The sequence below is a fragment of the Paramormyrops kingsleyae genome, chromosome 8, assembly GCF_048594095.1.
Source record: "Paramormyrops kingsleyae isolate MSU_618 chromosome 8, PKINGS_0.4, whole genome shotgun sequence".
NCBI classification, from domain to species: domain Eukaryota; kingdom Metazoa; phylum Chordata; class Actinopteri; order Osteoglossiformes; family Mormyridae; genus Paramormyrops; species Paramormyrops kingsleyae.
In genome coordinates, this window is record NC_132804.1 from 13629743 (window position 1) to 13639764 (window position 10022).

Below are 10022 nucleotides of genomic sequence, written 5' to 3' on the forward strand. Positions count from 1 at the left end.
AGGACTCACATGGTACTCACTGTGGGGGGCTGCAGAGAAAAGGAGGGTGGCAAACTTGGAGAATATCATGAATAATTCCATCCACCCCCTCCATAGGGAGCTCTCTCGGGACACCATTAGCCACGGCGGCTAAGAGGCGCTACTGGTCATCTTTTCTGCCTACTGCTACAGTACCAGGCAGTGCAACACATGCTGACTTGCCCCCCCCCCCCCCTCAGCCCCAGCCATGTACTGCCCAGCCAAACCACATAGCAGCACTGAATTTTAAACAGATATGGTTGTTGTATGTATATCACACCATTTGTTAGCATATGTGTCACGCCCAGCTCCGTACGATCCTCGCTTGTGCCACACCCACCTCGTTACCTCATGTTAATCCCTGATTGTCATCACCTGTTTCCTGTTCCTTTTGACTTGTCCTGTGTATTTAGTCCGCGTCTGAGTTAGTCTTCCCAGATCTGTCATTGTATTGTCCGGATGTTCGTCGATGTCTGCCCTAAATAAACCCCGATTACCCGTAAATTTGGCTCCGCTCGCCTGCTTCCCGGCTCGCCTGCTCCTGAGCCGTGACAATATGTTCATAGTTCTTTACTTATTTTCTTCATTTTACAGAACACACATGTGTGATTTATGCATATTATATATCTAACTACCATAGCTACAGAGTCTTGCCCAAGTGTCAAACCCCCGGGCAGTAAACCCAGTCGGTTAACTGGTTGGGGCATTTAATGGAAAGGAATGTAAGATGGAAAGTGTTTGATGGCTGACATCACCTGAATGCACCGCAGAACTCCACTCACAGCACCTTAAATAAACAAGCACCCCCTTAGCAAAAAGGCAGGTTATTACAGTTATCAGAATATGGCAAAATATATCCCTCACAGTCATTATTCTGAGCTGAGCTGCAAGGTGGATAGTTAATTTGATGGAAACAGAAAACGTGACTACTCAAACACAAGCCTGATTATTGATTTTTTTATTTATTTTTTTTAATAATTGAAAAATGTATTTTTTTCTAAAATGGACATCGTTCGGTGTGATCTCAAGCCGACAACAACACTGCTTCTCTTATAACATTTTAAGCAGTTGTTTTAATGAATTATAAATTAACTGGTTAGAGCAGAAGATAAAGTCGGTTCCCCTAAGGTGAGAAACAAATTAACGATAGACATGCGCTAGCTAGTGCATAACATAAAGCTGTTGAAGGTGGGCAAATCGAGATAAATCACACTTCCTGTTTGTGCTGCTTACTTTCTATTTCTACATTATTGTTCTCCTTAGAAAACAACCTCTTACCATTCTTTGTTTGGAAACACACAGGCTTCGCCCTGCAGCTGCCTCACGTCATGTGACCTAAAGTACACTGCGCCTATATATCACGAATCAAACGTTGTGTGACGGTCTAGACTAATGCCCAAGCCTTGGTCTGCAGACCCTGCACTGGGACCACCCAGAAGCAAGTACAGCATCAAAAAGGCTGTTCATCAGTTTGATAGCAATCAGCAACAGGCAAAGTCCTGACACAGAGTTTGCCAAATGCATTTTGGTCAACAGTTCTTATCTTGTTCATTCTGCAACACCACTGTACTTTAATCATTCACAGGCTACAACCTGTCAATGAACATTAGATAATCCAAGGCTCCATAATTGGAAAAGATAATTATTTTCCACCACTGTAATGAGACATGTTTCAACATATATACAGTACATACATAAACATTTATTTTATTATTTCATTTATTTTATTATACTTTATTTTATTATTATGATTATTATTATTTTTGCTACAAGATGTAGTGGTCCCAAAGTTATAAGTTTCAGTAGAAATTTGAAGATGCAATCTCTGCTTTGATAGATAACCCTGTATACAATGTCAGCAGGACTGATCCCCTAGCAACAAATGTGCAACTTAGAACTTGTCATACATCACCTTGGAAACACTGTGAACAATGGGGTGCATTTGTTTCTTTGACACTGGGGGCAGATAGCTGATCTCCCTTTGTTGAGCCCTTGACAGTTTTTTTTGTTTGATTTTTTTTGGGGTGGTGTACTTAGTTTTTAGCAGAATAAGTGGGAAGTCTGGTTGAAAGATTCTTCAGAAGAAATGGGAGAGAAAACATGTTCATTGTTTGCCTGTTGATTTTATCAAATAAAAGGAATATGGTGAATGTTACGAAAAGTTGGAGCAATGAAGATATTTGATAATTTCATATACTCAAATGATTTCTTTAAAGAAATGTATACTTCAAAATGTACTAACTTTATTATTTTCTTCAGGGTTCTCACATCAAGTTTATACCTGAAATCAAGAATTCAGAGTTCAAACTCATTATCCTTCACGTCGGCCTACCTGCCAACACTCCCGATTTCCCCAATTTTTCTTGATTTTTTTACCCCCCCTCCTGCCGTATTCCTGCTTTACCATTTCTCCTGATAAACAGTCCCCCCCCCCCACACTCAACCCCAGGTCAACAAAATTCCTTATTTTTCATATCCTGGCAGGTATGTAAATGGGTTTACATATAAAGGTATTGAGTTCATTCATAAGAGTAGAAAAGTAAAGATGATGAATGTGGACATTTTATGAACAAAATGAATATATAGAAGATATCACAAGTATCAACAAATAAGACGTTTTGGCATAAATGAAGGTGAAGATGACATTTAGAGTTTTTTGGTTTTATTTGACACGTGGAAGTGGGCACATCTGTCAATAATTCTCTCTCTGGGCGAGACCACATTTTGATATGCGGTGTGCTGATTAATAAAACAATCAGCTCTTACCAAATATCAAATTATGGGAAATTGAGGAAAGAGAAATCTTAGGAAGCTGGTTTGCTTTGAAACCATTTTACTATGTGGGTCGCCCTGTATCACTGACAACAAAAAAAGGGAAAATTTGCATATTTGAATATTTGTTTACAGCAAAAGTTAGCATGCAAAAAGACAAGATGCAGCAGGCAAGACTTAGAGTTCTAAACTGTCTGGCTCCCTTCTAAGACATGATCATACATGATACCTGAAGAGACGTACATGCCACCAACGATAAGTTAAATATGGGGATTTTGGCAAGACTGTAGTATCAGATGCAATTATTGTTATCCTACAAATGTATGTAGAACTTAAGGCTGCTTTGGCTGAGCTTAGTGCGTATAATCTTTTAGAAAGCCATAGCGAAGATGCTTATTCATGGCACTTATTTAAACACCTAATTGTAATGCGACGACAAACATCCTGTAGATTTCTAAACCTACAAATACCTTCAAAAATACATTTCTAAACTTAATTTTCAAAGATTAATGCAAGGGCACACCAGTCTTATGCAGGAAATGGAAACGTAATTATACTCCAGAAAAGCTCCTTTCGTTTGCTGGCTTTGTTATTCATCTTCATGTCCCCACTGAATTCTCGCTGCTTGGTCAAATTTGATCATAATTTGCCGAGATCTGGCCAAGGTAGAAAAATATTTTTTTATCCACTGACTCCCAACAATAGAGTCATCCGTTGCATTTTGAGCATCATGGGATTTTGTTTTGCGCCAAAGGGATATTTTTGTGTGTAGTCTATCACAAGAACTAAAATAATTAGGTGTAAAGATCTGGGGTGAGTTTCCCGAAGCGTTCTTAACGCTACGTCATTCTTAAGTTCTGTGTTAAAAGATAGAACTAACGAACGATGTAGCGTTAAGAAGGCTTTGGGAAACTCACCCCTGGTTAGTAAACCTCAATTTTAAACACCTGACTTGATAATGGACACTGGTCCGTTATCTACTAATAAAGTGTTCTTAGTCATGGTGTCTCAATTATGTCACAACCGGCCCTGGTTGCTTTGAATGAGGTGACAAGACAGGTAAGACACCATAGACCAGAGGAGGTCATGTTTTCATGCTTACATTGCATTCTTTATTGATGTTATTTATTGTTATAATAGACCCAATTCAGGGTTTCTGTGTTTATCTGAGGTTGCTGTTTCTTCTTTGTCTGTCGGACCATTAAAGGATTCCCAGGCAAAACTCTCTTGACAACTTCCCTTGTTTCATGAGCCGTGGTGCTTACGTTCCAGATAGGGCCAGCCCATTGATCTTTAAAATCTCTTTTGCCCTTACAGATATCCTGAAAACAATGGCATGGTACCCCACCCATCCATCATTTAACGGTCCCAGCAAACTTACATTGTTTCTAGGGGGGTTATAGTGACCTTTTAGTCTTTTAAAAGCTAGCAGCGCAAGCTAACTTAAAAGCGTGGCCAGTACCAACAAAGAACTATGGTAAACCAGGACTTCCCCCTTTTGACTTGTGGTTTTTCACACAGCTCAGAATTTTATAGATTTCATCTATTTGCACAGACCATTGTGTTAATGCATGTCATTATGACTATCTTCTGCCAGTCACCTTCAATAGGTTGTTTAAAGAGTCACATTTGGCATTCATTAGGTCACCTCATTCCCTAGGTGCAGGCCAGGTTAAAACATGTTCCCTCCTGGTTATCCCTCATTGTCGGGGCACCTGCATATTGGAAGAATATGACGTCTGATATTATACCTATGTTCTGTTTATGGTAACCAAGAAGTGATAACACCCTGATGTTGTTATGAAGAGCAAACATATTGTATTAGTGGAATTCAAACACCTTTACGTTACAAAATGCTTTTCTAGATGTGACATATTGCTATAACTTATTTTCTGTTCTTGTTGTGTAACACCAGTGCTGTGTGCATTGAGCAGCAATGCAGCCCCAAATTTTCCAATTAGGATCAAAACTAAAAGTGACTTTCCCCAGGATGTACAGTATGTACCAGCACAAGAAAGACATGTTTTTCCTAGTCATATAAAACACAGAACATTTCTTTAAGTAAAACTCGTCTCTATTGTACTGATCATTCCATCAAACATCTTTGCTCGAAGAGCAATTATGTTTTTTTCTGAATACCAATGTCTCCAAATGTAAATCAGAAAAATATTTAATCGAATTTCAACTTTTATTGTCACCTGTGTTCAGGGAAACAGGTGAAATTCTTGTGCCACAGTTTATGGGAGGGTGTGGGGGGTGCATGAGTGGATAAGGAAAACAGCTGTGCAGTGCAGGAGAAGTGCAATAAATAAGTACTAAGTCTATAAGGGATGAAAGTGCAGGAAGAACATTGACAATACAGTACAGTGCAATGCAGTGGATATTGGGTGAACAGGTACAGGTCACCAGTTGAATGAGGAGGATGCTGTGTTTTGAGTTGATATTATTGCTACATGATTCTTCATGAACTTGCCATTGAACTTTGTTAAAGCGTAAATTTATTCCACAAATTAGAAATAACAAACATTAAAGCATTCTCTGGAAACTGTGTAAATTTGTTTTATTGGGTCCCAAAAAGTCTAGGAATATTTATAGAGTTCTATTCTTTGGGAACCCACACTGTGTTTTACTTAAAGTGGCCAAAGCATTATTTAATTTGTTTGTTTAGTAATGTGAGAACATACAGTGAAACATTCCCATAAAGAGAGGATTTTAGGCCAAGAATAGGCTTAATTCTGTTTATACCAATTCTCTAATAAAAAGGTTTAAACATGCAACATGGTTAGTCATCCCATTACTTTGGAACTAGATATCTCATGACTAATATAGCAATTGATTAATCAAGCTTTCTGAAATATAATTCGGTAAACAATGAGTAAACCTGTCACTTCTATAAAAATATTGGGATGACTCAGAAAAATGCAAGCACTGTGTGGAACTGGTAGGATTGGGGCAGCCAAATCAGGACCAGACAATGGAAGGAAATGAAAGGAAAATGTGAAAAGAATAAATGTTAAGAAGCAAATTGTGTCAGCACGCTGCATTATTGAAAATAAGCAGCGTGACTCTGAAACAGAAGCGAAGGAAAAGAAAGACTGGAAATGAACAAAAGGCAAATGAAGAAGCAACCAAAACAGACGGTAAAATAGCTCTGTAAGATCATTTATGTATTTATAAGCACCACTTTTTTCTTATGTGACATAGCTTATCATAAATTGTTAAAAAGAATTTAAATACATCAGTTTGATATATGTATTAATTTTTCAATGTTCAAAAAGAAAATATCTGTTGCATTTTCAGGCTGTCATTAGACTCCCTATCATAGACTCTTTTGGACTGACTCTGTGACTGACTCAGGTCAATACCAGCCAGAATGGTACCCTGAATAATGGTCATTTCAATAGTTTTGGTGAAGAATCGATGCATTGGTATTCCCTTCCTTCACTCCAATCGCTCTCAGCCTCTACATGTACTACCATGCATGTGCATTGTTAGGTCCGATCACTTGGGGCTATAGTCCCAAGTATTTTAAGCCTCGACCTGAGTAATTCGACCCCAGCGCCAATCTTCCTTAAAAAAAAATAACTCAAGCCCCAGCTAAACTTGACTTGGCCCCTTATCTTTTAAATAGCTAGAAACACTCGTGTTAACAAAAGGGAGCATGGTGTCAGACATGGACCAGAATAAACATACTAAGAAGCCATTCGTGGAAAGTCATGAGCATAGAAACAATAATAAGTCAAAATAAAATTGCAAACACTTCAGATTTGGGCCAAAATATATCAATGTTTAGTAGTTTTCCGTCTAAAATATAAAGAAACAACTTTCAATTACTTACTTTGAAGAAGTTTCACATAACGTGGTCTTTTATATCACATATATCACTGACGCTACTCTACAGGTGTCACGATATACCGATATTGACCATAGCCATGATATTTTAAAAAATGAAATATCATTGTCTTAATAATATACATATGGTAATATCTTAAATAATCCAGTGCCAGTAACTATCTGGTTCACACACCACCATAGCAGGTGGCAGAATTGTTCCTTAAGGCTTGTTTCCACCAGTGTTTAATTTGTAAACTTTGAGGTGCCATCGCTTCTACAGAGACCAGCTGTGACTATCATTATATGAGGAGGCTAAGTGCACTGACTTTGAATGATGTCTCACACACAACAATAATGCACTATTACTTAGGCCTAAACATGTAACAATGCAATATTTTCCATTGACACCTGTTAGTTAAATCAAACTGAAAGTAACTTCATCTATTTATGTGACCAAAAATTTTATTTTTTTTTGTGGGCGGTTGTTGCAAAACCTACAATAATAATATGCCACTTTACAGTAAACCATACTTTTCACATCAACAGCAAGCTATGGTGGTCACTTTATTGTTTAGTGAACTCTGCTGTCAGTGGTGACCATTTTAACTGGGAGGGAGGCACTGGGGCCAGTTGTTCTGTTGGGGGGGGGGGGGGGTGCAGATGTATTTGACGTTAATGTCAAATACATCCAGTTACTTTCACTAGATTCTCAGCACAATTTTGAAAACCCATGTTACTTGTGGAATATGTAACTCACTTTGAATTCTTGTTCAGACTGTCTTGCTTCCTCAAGCTTGATTACTTTTTTTGTTAACTTTGATTTTTACCAAGTGAAGCGATTCGAGCACCCAGCGCACCTGCATTGATTCTGTCAACTAAATGTGTTTACGTTTGAGTTTCATCTGTTCCCAGCACACAACATTTTAACCCACATATATAAATATGAATAATAACATCCCATTCAGGCCTGGTGGAGATTGATTACAAGCAGTCCATGAAGTTAATCTGATGTCATTAAAAGAAATATCACTGGTGTCACTACAGAATTTTGTAAAAAGACGTAGGACATGCCAATCGACATTAAGCGCAAAGGGAGCTTCGGTCCTGCTTGTGTTTTCACTATTTAAGTACTATAATTGCTCTTTTCCAATGCTTTTATACAGTTATCGTTACAATGACTCCACCTCACTACACTTGGCCAAAAAAAGAGACAAAACACACAATAAACAAATTTAAAGATGAATTTGACTGGTGGGATTATTATAATTATTTGGTTTAAATTTTTTTATAAATGCTGCAACAATATTGCTGTCCTGAATTCTTTTTGCCACGATAATCATGTAGTTAGAATCTGAACTCGTGACAGCCCTACACTCCACAAATATAGTCTCAATATAAAATTGTGCACAGACCATTGTGTCAATACAAAGGACATCACACCCAGACAGCCACCACATACTGAAGTAATCCGCAACAATGAAAAATGAATAAGACCACTTCTAAAAGGGAATCATGTAGCAATAATATAAACTTTAAAAAAAATCACCCAGTAAAGACAAGTGGCTTTACTGTCACCTTTTGTCATACAGTTACTGCTGGGAAAAAATAAACACTCTGGAAAAAATTAAGAGATCACATCAAAATTTCTCAATTTATGGGTAGGCAGCTGTGTAAAACGTACATTTTTGCAAACTCCAGCCTGGTTCTTCCCTATTTCGCATTTAAAAAAGAGCCTTTTCCTTGCTTTATGGGTCTTCAATCCTGCTACAAGGAGCCTGTTATGATCTGTCCTAGCAGTGCACTTCACACCTGCACTTGATGTTTCCCATTCTTTTTGAAGGTCACTTAATGTCATCCTCTGATTCATGAGGTACTGTTGGATACATTGACAGTCATCTCTGGCATTAGAAAGTCGCTTTCACCATTTACCTGGCTGGTTTCTAGTTGTTCTCAGTGTCTCCTGCTTCACACTGTTCTTGTGTATTGCGGCCTTAGAAATTTTGAGCCTGGAAGCAATTTGTTGCTCAGCATAGCCTTCTGCCACCATAACCAGGATTAAACAAGGATTTAACAGGGCAAATTTTTTTCAAAATGGAGTGGTCTTGTATTTATTTCCAGAGCTGTCTATATGGCTAGGAGGTAGCAGCTAGCTTTAGTCTGTAAAGTACTCGAGGATCTTGCAAAATACAGGGTTTCCTTAAAGTCAATGTCCTGTACATTCAGCATTTCATGAAGTGATATTAGTCAACCTGGCCAACATGTTGTAAAACACACACACAGACTTTGGTCAGAATGTTGACTTAAGCTGACATGATATTTGTGTAACTTCATGAAATACCCCACAGATGGTATCAGCCTCTAGCTCTGCCTTCAGCGAGGTCTGTGCATTTTCCTAGTTATCGCCTGTCCGAATCATTAACGTAATCATCTGATATTGTCTTTCACAGTATTTTCAGTAGGCCTATGTTATTTTTATCTTGAGACTGCCTTGGGGAAGGACCTCAATTAAAATAGTTTCATTAATAAAATGTATGTTAAATTAAATATAATACTCATAGAAATAAAAGACTTTTTGCTGAATGTTGTTTAGCAGATTAACTAGTAAACTAAGTGGGCAAGCTAACGAATAAGCCCTAGTAACGAATACGCATATAGATTATTTGTGGGTGTTTCAGTAGTAGCCATTCTTGTCCACACGGTGGCACAATTTATTTATTTTTGAGGTTACAATTCTAGTTTTAAAATTGTAGAAATTCAGAACATAAAAATTGAGGTTAAATAATACAGGGAATAACGAAGATTTACACAAAATTCTCCTGGTAAATGTCTTGTGAAGAAGCTGGTCAATATGTTCCAATGTTCCAATGTCAATATGTTCCAATGTACCTATATTAGTATAGGTACATTGGAATGGCATTAGTTTTCCATCTTACTTTCATTTAAGTCATCCAGGTGAGATCAAAGCTTGGTGTTAGCTGTTTATCCAGCACCCCATAGCATTTTCTGGGAAGGGGGTTAAGAACCTTTCTCAAGTGCGTGATGATGATGTGACTATTCTGCTGAGAATGGGATTCAAACCAGCAACTTTCTGGTCACAACAGAGGGCTAACTCACTGATTCAAATTGCCCCCATAATTCCTGGTAGTGGTGTACACATCCCCGAAGAGACTAGAGCCTTAACCACTCGACTACATCAGCTTGGGTACAAAAGGGGCTATTCACATCAGCCAGGAATCAAACCTAGAATCTTCTGATCCATAGTCAGACACATCCACTGCGCTATTAGCCCACCAGAGGCTCCAATCTGTGATTTGTTGAAGGCACTGTCAAATGCTATAGCCCATTTATTGATTTTATCTTTGTGTTTTATTTATTTATTCTCTGTTCGTTTTTCAATT